We start from the raw sequence: 18,090 nt of genomic DNA on the forward strand, positions 1-18,090 counted from the left end.
GTGCACCCTATATCCCCATTTCTACCAATTTTAAACAAACATGAATGAACATAGGACTATATATCTACATTTATATTTCAGGAAAAAAGTATAAACATTTCTTGCAAAGCCCATGGAATTGACGTTTGTGTGCCAAATGGTAGTGTTTTCTTCCTTGGCTGTGATTCTTAGAAAATGTTTATATTTTAATGTAAAAAGAAATGAATAGAATTTCACTTCTCTGTAAGAGCATGTGCCACTGGGACATGGGAGTGTATCCCTGATTAAGGTCAAGATTTTTGGTGGGGCTCCTTTATTAAAATATTGGCAATGCTTCACTAAACTGAAGAAAAATGAAAGTTTGCCTATGGAGTCTTTCCTGATAACTGATTGTGAGACGCCTTCATGGCTGCAATTTATCTTCAAGAAATGCAATAATTAGATCTGTGTAAGCTCGGGCCTGTCTCTATCCTCTGAAGAGGAAGATATCGTTCCACTGTACAATTCCTATGAGGTCATTAGTAAACCTGGAAATCTGTCCAGGCTGTCTGGGTCTGATGGGCTTCCAGCTATGAGAAGGAACAGTAAATGCATTTCTAATGGCTTAAAAGAATGACTGAAATCCTCTTGTTCATTTAAAGGCTCTTTTTAAATAGTTCTTTTCATAGAGCATCAAAGTGCAGCATTTCTAGGGCTATGTCTTTGCTAGTACTTTTTATCAGTAAAACTTTTGCCAGTCAGGAGTGTGAAAAAAATGCCCCTGTCCAAAATAAGTTTCATCGACAAAGGACTGATGTGAGGGATAGTTTAATTATGCTGATGGGAGAGCCACTGTAAAATTTGTAGGAGTGCATCTACACAGTACTGTTACTTTGGAATAACAGCCATTATTATTAAATAACAATGAGTATGTCTACACTGCCACCCTAGTTTAAACTAGGGTGGCTAATGTAGGCATTCAAAGTTGCAAATGAAGCCCGGGATTTAAATATCCCGGGCTTCATTTGCATCTTGCCAGGCGCCACCATTTTTAAATCCCCATTAGTGCGGACTCCGTGCCCGCGGCTACACGCGGCACGGAGTAGGTAGTTCGAATTAGGCTCTCTAATTCGAACTACTGGTATATCTCGTTCCATGAGGAGTAATGGTAGTTCGAATTAGAGAGCCTAATTCGAACTACCTACTCTGTGCCGCGTGTAGCCACGGGCACGGAGTCCGCACTAACAGGGATTTAAAACGGCGGCGCCCGGCAAGATGCAAATAAAGCTCGGGATATTTAAATCCCGGGTTTCATTTGCAACTTCGAATGCCTACATTAGCCACCCTAGTTCGAACTAGGGTGGCAGTGTAGACATACCCAATGGGAGAATCTACAAAGCAATTCCATTATTTCTAAATAAATTTTAAATAACGGATGGCTTATTCCAACTTCTGTACACCTCATTCCACGAGGAATAACATCTATTCTGAAATAGCTATTTCAAAATAGCAGTAATGTGGAAGCTCTACTGCTGCTATTTCAAAATATCTCATCCTGATAGTCATTCAAATTAATTACTCCCCAGTGCCTCCTGGGGCTCTAAATTGAGGTAGCACATCCACATTAGGAAAGCCTGCCTCAGACTAATTTTGAGGCTTCTCTGGAGTGTAGACATGCTATTTTGAAATAAGCTATTTGGGAGTATTTCTTCCGGAATAGCTTATTTCGAAATAAGCGTGCAGTGTAGCCATACTAGGGTAGACATGGCCTAGCACTCTCTCAATGGTGGCTGTAAAATTGCTCTCTCCCCTCTTGTATATTCATCATTAATGTACCTGGAAAGATAACTAAATCTTTCCTGATTTGAAAGGCAATTTCCTGAACTCTGAAACTGCAAATAAATATTATTCCTTCAAGACACCTGTGGAACAGTTAACCCCTAAATCTACTGCCTGCTGCAAGCACATATGTCTTAGGCATCTACTAGTCCAGCTAGTTAAAATTTCCCCGATTTTAAATTTTGCTAAAAAAATTATATATAAATATTTAGTGGAATTTTCAGTGAACAATTCACCCCATTTAAAAAAAAGTATTGAAATTCAAAATTTTGATTAAGACAAAAAGAGGTAAAGTATTTATGGGAAAAAAAAATCCATTTTTGACCAGCTTTAGATGCTAGCTCATGTTTACCATATAGAGAAAAGTGCTATAGTTATACACAACCACTTGAGTGGCTACTAATAAGGGCATAAGTGTATGTACAGTTTCTACAAGCTATAGTTCTCAGTCCAGTTATATAAGGGATTGGCTAAATATGATATCTTCCCCCATTTGTATTGCATCCAAGAAGAACCCTGTGTATACATTAGCTCCTCATTGAACAAGTTGTATTGCCCTATTCTAGTATATATCCAAAGATATTCCAAGGCTGAACAACAGATTGGGGCAAACTTCATCATGTGAGATAACATAAGTTTTCTGAGAATTAGTTAATCATAAACTGATGTAGGTTGTCTGGATGTCAGGGAATCTTCTTCTGGTTCTTCCAATAATTCTTTTAAAATGTTGGCAGAGAATGACTGTGTTTCCCTTGAAGTAAAATAATATTCCGTGTTTCTCCTATAGGGAAATAACAGGAGCGTAGCAGAACAAGGTAGAAATACAAGTGAGATGGATAAAATAAACAAGGAGAATGAAAGATTGTGGTTATATGGAGTACAGTGATTTTCAACCTTTTTTCATTTGTGGATTCCTAACATTTTTTTGAATGGAGATGTAGACCCCTTTGGAAATTCAACATGTGGTCCACGGACAACTGCCATAAAAGTCTTAGATGGAAAATTGACTGAACTGAATTGAACTATAAATATTGCACCTGTTAGACATGGAATTTGACACATATTGAGAAAAGGTGCTAAACTCTGGGTTTCTATGGTTAGGACAATACTTTCCAGGTTTTGATTTGTAGGTGTGGGTATACACATACTTTTCTAAAAGCCGGAAAAAAGCGGCGGACATTTTTATTTAAATGCCGCGGGGGATATTTAAATCCCCCGCGGATTTCCCTATTACGACCTGTGAAATTAACATGCCCCTTCCGGAAAAGGGGCCAATGAAGACGAGCCCAGTCTGAATACCCACAGCGTCTGTCGACCACAGGCTAAAAACCACTATTATAAGGGAATCTATAATTATTCAATTGCTCTTCTGCTGACTGGTTTCTGCAGAAGACCCCAAGAGGTATGAACAAACAAGCAGACTCATCACTCTGTTCCAAAACGTACTGACCAATTGGACCAGGAGGAACTGTAATTTTAAATTGGAATTTCCGCAAGAATTCACACTACTTTTTTGCATGAAAATGCACACAACACTAATCTGTTTTTCCTCTCCTGCATACTCTAACCTCTTCTGTATTTTTTATTCCAAACATTCAGCAATTCCACTCCTCACCTAGTCACCTTTGTGTTATCAGAGAAAGCAGAGGACTTACCAGCTGATATAAATAAAAGCTGTTGATAAAATGAGCCTAGTTCAATGTTAATTAAATTGTTAACTATTGTCATTTATTGGTTCTGTTCAATGTTGCGTGGCAGTAGTGTGACAAGTGTAATGTGATTCAAAGGCAAGCACTGAAGGTTCTTTGACTGATAGGCCTCCTTGTTGGTGCCATCCCTGGTAGGTTCCAATAATCGCTCAGGGTATGTCTACACTACAGCACTAATTCGAACTAACTTAATTCAAATTAGTTAATTCGAACTAAGCTAATTCGAACTAGTGCATCTAGACCTAAAAACTAGTTCGAATTAGCATTTTGCTAATTTGAACTAGCATGTGCACATTGAGTGGACCCTGAACTGAGGTTAAGGATGACCGGAAGCAGTGCTGGCAGAGCATCAGATTAGGATTTAGAGCGTGGAGCTGCTGTATCAGGTTAGCCGAGGGCTGTGCTTAAAGGGACCCGTCCCCCACCCGGACAGACAGTTCTCAGGGGTTCCCCACTTGCAAAGCAGTCCTGGCTTGGAGTGCCCTGAGTGCCCACATTCGGCACATCACAGCACTCGGTCATAAGCCCGGCTGCACTTGCCGCAGGCTGCCATCCAGGGGGGTGTCAATCGGGGGGCTGCAGGAGAGCTTCCACCCCGAGGAGCCCGCAGAGCCACCCCAATCCTCCCCATCGGGGGCTCGTACCCCATTCCTCCCTCACCTCCTTCCACTTACCCCTCCCTAGCCCCCCCTTCCTGATGTACTAAATAAAGGACACGTGTTCAAAAATAGAAACTCTCTTTATTGAACAAAACTCGGGGAGACAGGGAAAAGGAGGTGAGAGAGCGGAAGAGAGAGGGTTGGAGAGGGGAGGGCAACTAAAATGATCAGGGGTTTGGAACAGGTCCCATATGAAGAGAGGCTAGAGAGACTGGGACATTTCAGCTTAGAAAAGAGGAGACTGAGGGGGGATATGATAGAGGTCTATAAAAGCATGAGTGGGGTGGAGAGGGTGCATAAAGAAAAGTTCTTCTTTAGTTCCTATTATAGAAGGACTAGAGGACACCAAATGGGTAGCAGGCTTCAAACTAATAACAGAAAGTTCTTCTTCACAGAGCAAATAGTCAACCTGTGGAACTCCTTGCTGCAGGAGGCTGTGAAGGCTAGAACCATAACAGAGTTTAAAAGAAGTTAGATAAATTCATGGAGGTTGGGTCCATGGAGTAGCATTAGCCAGAGGGTAGAAATGGTGTCCCTGGCCTCTGTTTGTGGAAGGCTGGAGATGGATGGCACGGGACAAATGGCTTGGTCATTGTCTTCGATCCAGCCCCTCCAGGATCCCTAGTGTTGGCCGCTGTCAGCAGACATGTTACTGGGCTAGATGGACCTTTGGTCTGACCCAGTGCGGACATTCTAAGCTCAGGGCTCAGGGTCATGGGTCTCACTGGACCATCCTGATTTTCATGCAAACCTGCTCCTGGGTGGCCAGGCTGGCAGCTATCCTGCCCTAGACGGCCACTTTCCTGTGCCTAGTGCGGAGGTAGTGGATGAGGTCCACGATCTCCGCACTAGACCAGGTGGGTGCCCGCCTCTTGCGGACATGGGCAGGCTCCCAGGAGCCGCCAGCTTAGTCCCAGGAAGAGGCGGAGGGTTGGGTGGCAACAGGTGGCTGCAGGGTCTGCTGGCTGGGTGCTGGCAGGCTTGCACCTGGCACGGGCACCGTAGCCAGCCCGTGCCCCTTTAAGGGCTCTGGGGCCGGGAGGGGGGCAGACGAGTTTCCCTGGTGGTGCCCAGAGTGGCCACCAGGGAAAGCTGGGGAGGGCTAGCCTCCCACTAGTTCGAATTAAGTGGCTACACAGCCCTTAATTCGAACTACTTAATTCGAACTAGGCGTTAGTCCTCGTAGGATGAGGTTTACCTAGTTCTTATTAAGCGCTCTGCTAGTTTGAATTAAGTTTGAACTAGCGGTTTGTATGTGTAGCGCCTATCAAAGTTAATTCGAACTAACATCTGTTAGTTCGAATTAACTTTGTAGTGTAGACATACCCTCAGATATGTGGTGATGTAAAAGGGAATTTTACTAGGGCTGGCATAAAAGGTAATGTTTGCAAATACCTATGGTACAGAGGATCAAACAATTACCATAATGGTGTATGTATGGGTCCAATCGAGAGTCTGTGCTCTTCAGGGCTAGTGCCTGGAATGCCCTCTCCATCCAGTCTCTATTTAAGCAAAAAGGTGCTTGTGAATTTGCAGGCCAAGCTGTTTTTATCTATAATTAGGGTCCCTCTGCACTGGCTATCTGCCTAGCTTCTGCTACCCTCCCATGGATCCCACACAGACCTGCACACAGCTGTAATGTCTGGCAGTCATACATGGTTCTTCATATGGTTCTTCAGGGTTCCTTTTCACATCTTATTTCTCTCCAGCTTCTAGCTTACCACATAGCTGCCACCCAGTCATTTCTTGTTTTGGTACCTTTACCTTTGCCCATTCAGGAGAAAGGGGATGTGCTGCAAGGAATGGTCTGTTGGAATTTGAACTCCTTTGCTTAGTAGATTCATCACCTGTCAGTGTTTCCTTTCATCACCTATTTCTCACTGGAAGGGCTGTGCTTATTGTTATCACCGCCTGTATAGCCAATAGTCAGAGGAACCATTACTGCCACCACTAGGTAAGCAAATAAGTCTGCCAGGCTGTTTAGCTTCCAGACAATGTACAATCATACTGCTTTGTGTAATGTTAGTAGTCACTACTTGAGGGGAGCATGTAATTGTTGGCATTTTGCTCCAATCTGCACCAAAATCTGTTTGTGTTTAAGAATATTATATAAATAATAACAATTGTTGTGCCTCTGTATTGTCTGGTTCTAGCATGGGCAGCAAGCTGAAATTCTACAAGCTGAAACTAGGTCACACTGGAAATCTTTTACCTAAGGGTCTGTTTTTGTCAGATTTTTCAGTTTGGTTTAGAAAAGCATGCAAAAGTATGTGCTGCACTGGAAATCACACTTCTAGACTGTAGGCCCGGTGGTTTGGTTCTTAAAAATAAAATCCAAGGAAAGTATTCAGGGAGGGAGCTGGAGATAGTTGGTTCAACAGACTGGAATGCAGGGGCAAGCTAAAGGGAGACCAGATGTGTGCATTTTACTGGAGACATGGGACTTAAAGACTGAGAGGTTGGAGGCACTCTATGCACCAGGGAGAAGTTATGACAGTGGGGAAATGCGGGAGTGAGTGGATGCTGAAATGGCATTGTTGGCACTGAGTTTCTTTCTGTCTACACAACAGAGTGTTTTTAGAAAAACGGCTGTTTTTCCGAAAAAAACCCCAATTACATCCATACTGCAATCATGTTCTTTTGAAAATAAATCGGCATTGGTAATCCTCATTCTATGAGGAAGAAGCCTTTTTCTGAAAGAGCTCTTTCAGAAAAAGGTGTGTGTGGATGGGGAAGAGGGAGCTCTTTTTAAAGAAGAGAAAAGCGATAAAAGCACAGGTGCCCTGGTGGCCACTCCAGCCATAGTAATCACAGCTTAAATGAGAGATAGCGTCCATTCAGTGTGGACGCTATCTTTCGAAAAATCAGATCGCTTTTTCGATGAACTTTGGCAGTTTGGACCCTCTCTTTTGGAAGACATTTTTTTGGAAGATCTTTTCCGGAAAAGCTTCTTCTGAAAGAAGACTGCAGTCTAGACGGAGCCTTAGTTATTCTTGGATTTTTTTTCTTACATTAGTGTCACAAGCACCTTTAGTCATAGATTTTATATATAGTTTGTTAAAAAGCAAAACAGTCACAATATTTTCAGATTTTTAATGACCAAAATAAGTATTGATTACTTTTGACTGCAGTTAGCAATTCAGAACTCTGTTGATGGCAGTTACTATAGTCTAATGGGTTTTATATCATGGCCATTAGCATAGTATTTCAACACCTCCATACCATCTGATGTGGATTTGGTTCTGGTTCAGGTAACATCATCAGAATTGTTAACTTATTCTAGTTGTAAAATCTTTATTGGGGGAAATCAGCTATGCAGAAATAACCCTGTTTCAGTTTCAGAGCCAGGCTAAATTTGCAGGACTTGCATTAGAAAAATATATATTTTACTAGTATTTGATCTGACAGTTTTTAGAGGAGAATATTGTTATTTTTTCCTATGTCACTTTTCAGAGTAGAATTCCACCGTTAATAAGCTTGACTACATTAATCATACTGAATAACTGGAGAATCATTTTATCTCACCTGTGTGTATACATAGAGAGCACGCTATTTTTAAGATTGTCTAGAGAACCTTTGAATCAGAGGTTCATACTTGTTTTTATAATTTATTAGCTATTTCATTAATGTACATGTGTTTATTTTAATAGGTTGATTCACAATAAAAATATTTTAAACTGATTGTTATTTTACAATTCAGAGGCAACAAATCCAAACAAAATCTTTCAAAGCAGTAGGTCAAGTAAAAAAATGATTCTCAAATATTTCAATATCTCTACATTTTTAACTCTACATTTTGACCTGTATGCAGGTGCATTATAGTGACCACATAATAGAAAATCATATGAAGCTTATTGATATACTCTGTGTTTTTCTTAGGTAAATAAACATCAGTGATTTCCAATATAGAAAAACACACTGCAGTAAAATATTCATAGTAATTATGGTAGGGCACGTGTAGTTGATGGAAGAATTAACAAAGGCATTAAATAACACTGAAGGGTCATGTCACGGATCTTACCGTATCAATCTAAATGTCAGAGCACGCAGCAACCACTTATATTCTGAAACAGTATAGTTTTGCCTTAACTAGCAGATTTGATGTTATGACTGGCCACTGAACAACAAAGTAATCCAAATCTTAATCTTCTCAAATGCTTACTTTATATTAAAATGAAATGCCTTAAGGACTAGATCAACATGAAAAAATGATAAATCTTGTCAGAATTTCTGCTTAACCTGGGGATAAGTGGGTTCTGTGGTTTTGGTTATAAAGCATTCATGCGCTTTGCTACTCAGAGGGTATCATATATACCCATTTAAGGCTCTCTTTTGGCTGCTTCCCAGCATCTTGGGAACATGCTCAACTTTTTGTTTAGACTCTTAAGTGTGGTCTGCTTGATACTGAGATTATTTCCCAGTGCTAGTGTTGAGCCAAGAGGAGGGGTCTTTGGTGTGATGGTTTAGCCATCCATCATACTCAATTGTATTTCTCTTTTTTAGACTTGAAGTAAAAAAAAATCAAATCATTCAAGTGAAAGTCAGTCAGACATGGGATCAAAGTTTCTTTTGGAACTGGGTCTTAGACACGTGAAAATGTTACTGTTGCTCAAAAAATTGCTCATTATTTTTTATAAAAAATTCAAAACTCCCCTTCTTTCCCAAATTTCTATGACATGTTTTGATTTTCTGATTTAAAATAATGGAACCCAAATCAGTTCTTTTCTTTCCCCCTTAAATCCCCACCTCCCCCATCCTCTCTCTGCTTCTCACCAGAGAGGAAAGAAGACAGCAAAAACTACATGGCATCCACCAGGAACTTTGCCATGTAAATTCAATATATCTGGGAGTTCTGAAATAGATTACAGTATACAAATAGATCACCATAGGTTAGCTTGATTGAGTTCGTATTCTGATCATGAATTTAAGTCTGACATTAAAACCAGGATTATGTTAATTATGCTTATTGTCTTTTGGGAGAAATTTTAAGAACATGGTCATTCTGAAGCTTTGTGAAATTCCTAAATTCAAATTCCAAATTATTCTGTGCAAAAACAGATTTTCTGCCTGATGCAAATACTGGAATTTTGTATATGATTCCTACTCTGTAAACCTGGTAAATTCTTCATGTAACACCTCAGGCCCAAGAAAATCACTTCAATGCTATTTTGACATGAGAACTTTATTCCTATCCAAAGACCTGCCATATTTAGTCTTTTGAAACTGTTGCCATTTGAGATGGGTGATTCATAGGATCCTCTAATCTACTGGTTTGCTTATATTTATGTGTTTTTCCTTACCCTTCAGTTTTGGGAAACGGTTTAATTTTAAATGATGTATCATGATGTACTGCAAATTGTTGTATTGCTTTCTGTGGGAGAAATTCCTCTGAGAAAACAATTCTATTCTGAGACTCATTTTTATAAATACTTACATTAGACACTTGCATGTATTATGTGTTTAGTTCTAGAAATACATTTTACATTGCATGACTTGAATCACAGTTTTATGAAGTGCTATAAAGGGAAACATGAGTCTGTATGTTTATTTGTTTGTATGATGTATTAAGGATGGATAGAATAATTAGGTTATGATCCTATGTAAGTGTAATGGACAGTTGAATGCATGTTTTATTTAAAACGTTAAGCTTTTCTCCTGATAAACCTGCATGTTTCACAGGCTAGAAATAGAACTGTTTAGTGTAGAGAATTTGTCATTCTTTATAAGAACTCCATGGAGTTCTTATAGTTTACCTTTTGCTAAAAGAGAGTGATGTTTGAATCACCAGAGGCCCAGAGTTTGGAAGCCTTGAATGAATTAGAGCAACTCCTTGAAACAATCTGAAAAGCATTTTTCAGAGGAACAGCTAAGAACCACAGAGGGATTATGTAGTCAATAAGATGTTTTTGAAAATGCTACCGGAGAAGGCCAGGTTGAATAAACAACAGTATATCACAAGATTAAAAGAATTAAATCATCGTGCCTCATTTCTTCTCAAATCATTAATTAATACAATAATTTACAATGACAGAGATTATAAAAGGTAGGTGTATAACTACCTGCCCTACATCAGTTAGGGTATGTCTATACTACAAGACTGTGTCTACATTGGCACCCTTTTCTGGAAAAGGGAAGCTAATGAGACCAGTCGGAATTGCAAATGCTGCGGGGGATTTAAATATCCCCCGCGGCATTTGCATGAACATGGCTGCCGCTTTTTTCCGGCTCAGGGTTTTGGCGGAGAAAAGCGCCAGTCTAGACAGGATTTTGCGGAAAATAAACCCTTTTCCGGAAGATCCCTTATTCCTACTTGAAAGATCCTTGAAAGTAGAAATAAGGGATCTTCCAGAAAAGGGTTTATTTTTCGCAAGATCCCGTCTAGACCGGCGCTTTTCTCCGGCAAAACCCCGAGCCGGAAAAAAGCGGCAGCCGTGTTCATGCAAATATTGAAATCCCCCACGGCATTTGCAATTCTGACTGGTCTCATTAGCATCCCTTTTCCGGAAAAGGGTGCCAATGTAGACACAGCCCAAGATATTTTGAAATAAGTTATTTCAGAATAATAACTCCTGAAATAACTATTTTGAAAGAGCACGTCCCCACAATAGGGAAGCCTCAAAATTAGTCCAAGGCAGGTTCCCCTAATGTGGACACGCTACTTTGATTTATAGACCCAGGAGGCACTGGGAAATAATTATTTTGAATGGACCTGGGGAGGAGCTATTTCAAAATAGAAGCAGTGGAGTGTCCACGCTATTTTAAAACAGCAATTTCAAAATAAGCATTATTCCTCGTGAAAGGAGGGTTTATTATTCCAGAATAAGAAGTCTATTATTTCAAAATCATTTCAAAGTAATGGGCTTCTTGTGTGAACGCTCACCTTGCTATTGCAAAATAAAATGAGATATTTCGAAATAACACTGTAGTGTAGACATGCCCTTATGAAGCCAGATCACCAGCTCCACCATGGTTAACGGACAGATTTCTCCAGTCCTTATGAATGCCTGAATAGTCAAAAGCCCCCCATAGCAGCTCTTATGTTACCTATTCTCTCAGCACTAAGACCAAGGATGTGACGTGCTAGAGCATCTTTATTGCTAGACAATCATGACTGCTGAAATGATCCACTGGAATTACTAGGTACCAACACCAATATTATGTGAGGGCACTAAAGTATTGGTCATATATTTAAAGTGGCTTAAACTATTTTCACACCCCTTTATGCACTGCACCAGGAGCTCAAAGAACAAGCCAGACAATCATGTCTATTTTATTTAAAAAGAAAAACCTTTTAGCAGGGGTGTCCCCAGTTAGTCATTTTGTGGCTTGATGACAATTTTCCTAAGTAATTCTTCATTTGTTGTTTGGATTTTCATAGATGTCTTGTGAGTCATTTGTTTTTTCATTAAGTTATTTCTGTATTTTTGAGCTTCGTTGACTGGGGAATGAAGGCAGCTTCCCAAAGGAACTTCCAGCACACAAGGTAGAGCGTGAGCAAGCTTTGCCTTAAGCATAAGGTTTTTTTCACATTTTTAGACAGTTCATCATCGATAAGACATGCAAGAGGGATTCTCTTTGGCATCAAAGATCCTTTTCATCTTTAAGCAATATCCAAACATGGTCACTGAGGAATGCTATACCGTGATTATTATGTGTTACATGGTGCACACTGCTTTAACAGGCTTCCTGGCTTCCTTGAATAGATGAAGGATCATGGGACATAGGATGTTCCTCTGCTATAAATGATGTTAAAACTCTGCCATTCTGTAACTTTAGCTATGTGAAGAACGAGGAGTTCTATGGCATCTTACAGACTAACAGATTTATTAGGGCATAAGCTTTCATGCGTAAAACCCACTTCATCAGATGAATTGGCATGGAAATTACTGAAGCATATATATATCTATATATATCTATATATATATATATATAGATATATATAGATATATATATAATATTACTTATCAAGTGGAGAACCAGTGTTAATGAGGTTAATTCAGGGGTAGATTGGTTCAGTCCTAGCAGTTGCTGGGGAGGCATGAACACCAAGAGAGGAACAATTGCCTTTGTAGTGAGATAACCAATCTAAATCCTTATTCAGTCCTAATTTGCTTGTATTAAATTGACAAATGAATTTCCGTTCTGTTGTTTCTCTTTGTAATCAGAGACACATATGATGGCATACATCACATTAATAAGTATTCAAGCAGATGATCCCCTGATGGTGTGACTTATGTGATTAAGTCCTATGATGGTGTCACCAGTATAGATATGTGGAGACATATGTGCCAGCAATGCCCCTCTGCCATGTATATTGGCTAAACCGGATAGTCCCTGCAGCAAAGGATAAATGGACATAAATCAGACATCAAGAAAGATAACGTACGTAACCAATAGGAGAACACTTTAACTCTCCTGGACACTTGGACACTGTAACACGGCTACATTTCTACCATTATTTAAAAACAGTCATCCTTCCACAGAAAAACTTCAAAACCAGATTGCAGAGAAAAACAACAGAACAGCAATTTATTTGCAAATTTAATTCAATCACAATAGGACTAAATGGAGATTTAGATTGTAGTGAGATAACCAAAGGCAATTTTCCCTCTCTTGGTATTCATGCTTCCCCATCAGCTGCTATTTGTGGGACACATCTACCCTGACTGAATTGACCTTGTTAAAATTGCTCCTACAATTAATAAGTACTTCCTTTCATCTCCACTGCAATTCAGCTAATAAATCTCTTAGGGTACATCTACACTGCGAGCTAAAGTTGAATTAAGATATGCAACTTCAGCTATGTTAATTGCGTAGCTGAAGTCGAAGTAGCTTAACTCGGCTTTAGATGCTGTCTACTCTGCAGGAGGTTGAAGGAAGAACACTCTCTTCCTTTGACGTCCCTTACTCCTCATGTAATGAGGGTTATAGAAGTTGGAGTAAGAAGCCTGTTATTTCAAAATTATATCAAAATAATGGGCTTTCTGTGTAGACATGCATTCTGTTATTTTGAAATAATGTGAGTTATTTCAAAATACGTGTTCAGTGTAGACATAGCCTAAGATGCCACAGGACTCCTCATTGGTTTTGGAGATACAGGCTAACATGGCTATCCATCTGAGACTTTAGCTGTGTGGTGCATCATGCAATACCAGTCAGAGTTTCCTGTTATTCATACAGCATTAACATTTGATGTTTTGAAACAGTGAACAAGCCCACTTTGATGTATCCATTAGGTGTTTAAAGTAATGACTGCTAAAGTGATTGGTAAGCAAAAAAGCTACAAGTCAGGGTTAAGGTCCCAAGTTGAAAACTGACCAGCTCTGGTTTCAGTATCCCCTTCCATCTCAGGCTTCTTGTTTGACCTCCAGCAAATCTGTGCCTCAGTTTCCAGTCTATAAAATAGTTGCTAATTATACTTTCCTGCATCTCAGGAGAATGATGAAAATCAAATCAATTAATGGTTGAAGTGTTGCAATGCTGCAGTGATAGACAGAGCTTCCTGAGTGACTTTGCAAAAGTGATTTAATCTCCAAATTTTTCAGTTTCCCTACCTGTAATATGGGGATAGTATCATGAGGCTTATTTCCTTAGTAATTGAAAGGAAAAAAAAACAACCCTTGTATTCAAATATCACTTTCCACCAAGGGATCCCAATGCATTCTTATTTGTAATTTTGAGACTGTAAACATTCTGTATTTACTGTTTTATGCCATCTGGACTCTTGGTCAAATATTTGAAATTGCTAAAATTATCCAAACTAATCTGTCTTAAATTATCAACATAATGGTCTCCTGCAAGAATACATGGAAAATAGAGTGGCAGGTTATATTCGGTGATAAAATTCCATAATTAAATTGACATATTTTGTCTGTCAGAAGTAATAAATGGTAGCATTTTTAAAGCCATACATTTGCTAATAGAGTTGAACAGTCCAGAGGGAATACATCAAATAAACACTTATGAAAACTCAGGAAGTTGAATGTAGCACCACTGTGTTAGGCAGTATGTGATCTGATTGCAATCCCACACAGGAATAGGAATCATGCCAGATTAGTTTATCTAGTGACTATAACACGCATGCAGCTCTGCCTCTTGTTTTCCTTCATTTTGCTACTATATAGTCCTGGTTTAAAGCTATCTAGACAATTTTCTGCTGTTAAATTTGTTGCTCTAAGACCACAATTCATACATATATATATGGCATTAAGAGGATGAAATGTTAAGAGATGTAGTGTTCTAGGTTATTTTAACTGCTGATAGTCTTTGTCACTGTGATTATAATCAGCAATAAGTTTCATTTTCCACTGTTATAGCTGGAACAGAACTATGAGCATCATGAAGCTCACAAACTTGTGCCCTTCCTGATGGAGGGCGGGGGACATTAACGCTATTTCTACACTGCAGGGTTTTTGCACAAAAAATCTTTTGCAAAGAGTTCTTGCACAAAAACTTCTTGTGCAAAAGTGCGTCCACACCTCATGGACACTCTTGCACCAGAATGCTCTGATGGCCATTCACAGAATGGCCATCAGAGTACCTGTGATTTTTTGGATAGACTCTTTTTGTGCAAGAAACCCCTGTGGAGCATCCACACATGCCTTTTTGTGCAAGAGCTGTAGCTTAAAAAGGAGTTATGCCTTGTAGAAGAAGGTACACCTACACCGCAAAAAGTCCTCTGTTCTGTCGATTGACTATAGATTTTCTTGTGCAAGAACACGCTGGAGGTGTGGATACTCCACGGCCATTTTTGCGCAAAAACCTTGTAGTGTAGACATAGCCTCTAAGAGAATCTTACGCTAAAAATGTAAAGCAGCAGGTAGAGCTGAATGGAGCAAACAGCTGGGTTCCATTTCTGCATCAGAAGAGATTTCTTCTTCTCCCTCTGCTCAATATGCATGCACACACTTAACCATGAGTCATTCAAGCCAGGGTGTCTCAAAGTTATCTCGCTACATGTCTCCAAAATTCTTAGGCCAGGTATGTGCAAGATGGTGTGGTAATGATTGGAGGCAAAATCTTGGTTTTGCAGGTCCTCCATAAATTCTCAAGCCAGATGGAGTCCTAGTTACTGAAACGTGGAACATTTGGTTTTAATTTCAACTATCAGATTATAGAAAAGATGGACTATTTCATTCCATACAAAAAAACTTAAAATGTGAAAAGACTCCAGAAGGACAGTAACTTGGAATGTGTTCATTAGGGCACTAGGAGAAAGACAAAATTAAATCAAGCAACAACGTATCTGGAGATAGATGTATATGCACACTGTGATTTTTTGGGGTTAATTATATTTTAAGCTTAACTAGGTTAGATTTGTTCATATGATTTGTGTAACTATGAAGCTGTGAATTTTATCTGCCAGGTGTTTACACTTTCACAATTCTTTTTACTTCCCCTTCCTTCCTCTTGCAAATAGTTTAGCCTCTGTCAAAGAGGTAAAAACCACAGGTCAAATTGCTAGCTGATATAAATTGGCCTGGCTCCATTATTGTCGATGGAGCGTCAATGATTTACATCAGTGAGAATAAGTCCCTGTCTCCTGAAAACCCCATACAAAATATACAAAGCCTAGGGAACTCAGGAACATATGGAAAATGTTTGAAAATCTGAAAAGCTCGGAGTACTTCCATCTTTGTTTGAATACCCTCAACTGTTTGCTATAATAATATGAAGTATTCATGCATACTGTGGTCAAATTTTATCCCTCCTCCCCTTTGTATTTCTAACCTCACTGCCCTCAAGCACCAGAAACCAATTGCTTTTCTCACCACAGCACACAGAAATGCTCCTGTTATGAAACAGAAAATGATCAGTAAAAGCCAATAAATATCTGGTCTCCGCAACATGCGTTTGATTGCCGATTGTATCTGAATGAGTAGAATTCTATTTATTTTATCAAATAACACATCTTGTATTTCACTTTAAAATGCCATAAATAGTGTGAACCAAGTTCAATGAGACCCTCAGAGCACTCTAGCTCTGTTGCCACAGTGGCTGCAAAAGTGGTTGGCCACGTATGGAGAAAAACAGTGAGTAGGATGGCAAATAGATTGCTCTGATTCAATACATCTCTGCTACAATCCCACCAATGGAACTCCCCAGGATAGGATTCAAAGCTGCCCTTCCTATATTTGAACTCAGAAAGAGAGAACCATGCAAATACCTTCAACTTTCTACTATGGGTTAATCCCCCTACTTTGGGTCAGAAGCCTTCATTGATGCAGTCAGATCAATAGATCTGGCTTCATATTCCAGCTTTGTTAATATTCTTTTGAAACAGTGACTGTAGCCAAAGGTGATTTGATCTCTGTCATATTTTTTGGGATTAAGGTATCCTTTGTGGCAAGTGGAGAACAGCATTGAAGGATGTTGCATTCTGAGCTGTTTAAGCAAAATAAGAAAAGAACAGGTCAATTTTAAAGACTTTTCAGTTCCTTGGCAATGTCTGACTGTAAGTATGTCAATTTACATTAGCACAAAACCACCTCTCCTCAACATACTGTTTGTACCTAAACCAAGACTTATTGAACCTTTAAAACAAATTGTAATAAATACAACCCTGGTCCTGAATCACCCATGTGATCCTATTTAGACCCGGTTGAAAATTTGTCATCAACATCACAGAGACTTGGTGGGATAATACACGATTGGAATATTGGTATAGAATGGTACATCTTACTCAGAAAGGATAGGCAGGGAAAACAGGAAGGAGATTGCCTTATATATTAAAAAGTCTACATTTGGACTGAGGTGGAGATGGGCATGGGAGACAGACTTATTGAGAGTCTCTGGGTTAGGTTAAAAGGAGCAAAAATAAGGGTGATGTCATGCTAATGGTCTACTACACACCACCTACTCAGGTAGAAGAGGTGGATGAGGCTTTTTTTTTGTTAAACAACTAACAAAATCATCCAAAGTGCAGAATTTGGTGGTGATGGGGGACTTCAACTATCCAGATATATGAGTGGAAATTAATACTGCCGGGCACAGATTATCCAATAATTTCTTGGACTGTATTGTAGACTTTTTTATTTCAGAAGATTCAGAATGCTACTGGAGGGGAAGCAGTTCTAGATTTGATTTTAACAAATAGGGAGGAACTGGTTGAGAATTTGAAAGTGGAAGGCAGCTTGGGTGAAAGTGATCCTGAAATCACAAAGTTCATGATTCTAAGGAATGGTAGAAGGGAGAACAGCAAAATAGAGTCAATGGATTTCAGGAAGGCAGATTTTAGTAAACTTAGAGAGCTGATAGGTAAGGTCCCATGTGAAGCAAGACTAAGGGGAAAAACAACTGAAGAGAGTTGGGAGCTTTTGAAAGGGACATTATTAAGGGCCCAAAAAAGCAAACTATTTTGCTGCGTAGGAAAGATAGAAAGTATGGCAAAAGACCATCTTGTCTTAATCAGGAGATCTGGCATGATCTAAAAACAAAAAATGAGTCAAATAAAAAGTGGAAACTACATCAAACTACAAAGAATGAATATAAGCAAAAAAATACAGGTATGCAGGGGCAAAATCAGAAAGGCAAAAACACAAAACTAGCTCAAACTACCTAGAGACATGAAGGGTAACAAGAAGACATACTATAAATATTTTAGAAGCACGAGGAAGACCAAGGACAGGGTAGGCCCATTGGTCAGTGAAGAGGGAGAAACAATAACTGGAAACTTCGAAATGTCAGAGGTGCTTAATAACTTTTTTTTTTTTTTTTTGGTCTTCACCAAGGAGTCTGATGATGAAAGAATGCCTAACATAGCGAATGCTAGTGGAAATGGGGTAGGTTTAGAAGATAAAATAAAAAAGAACAAATTAAAAATCACTTAGAAAAGTTAGATGTCTTCAAGTCACCAGGGCCTGATGAAATGCATCCTCGAATACTCAAGGAGCTGATAGAGAAGGTATCTGGTCCTTTAGCTCTGT

Source organism: Pelodiscus sinensis, chromosome 5 (assembly GCF_049634645.1).
Source record: "Pelodiscus sinensis isolate JC-2024 chromosome 5, ASM4963464v1, whole genome shotgun sequence".
NCBI lineage: Eukaryota > Metazoa > Chordata > Testudines > Trionychidae > Pelodiscus > Pelodiscus sinensis.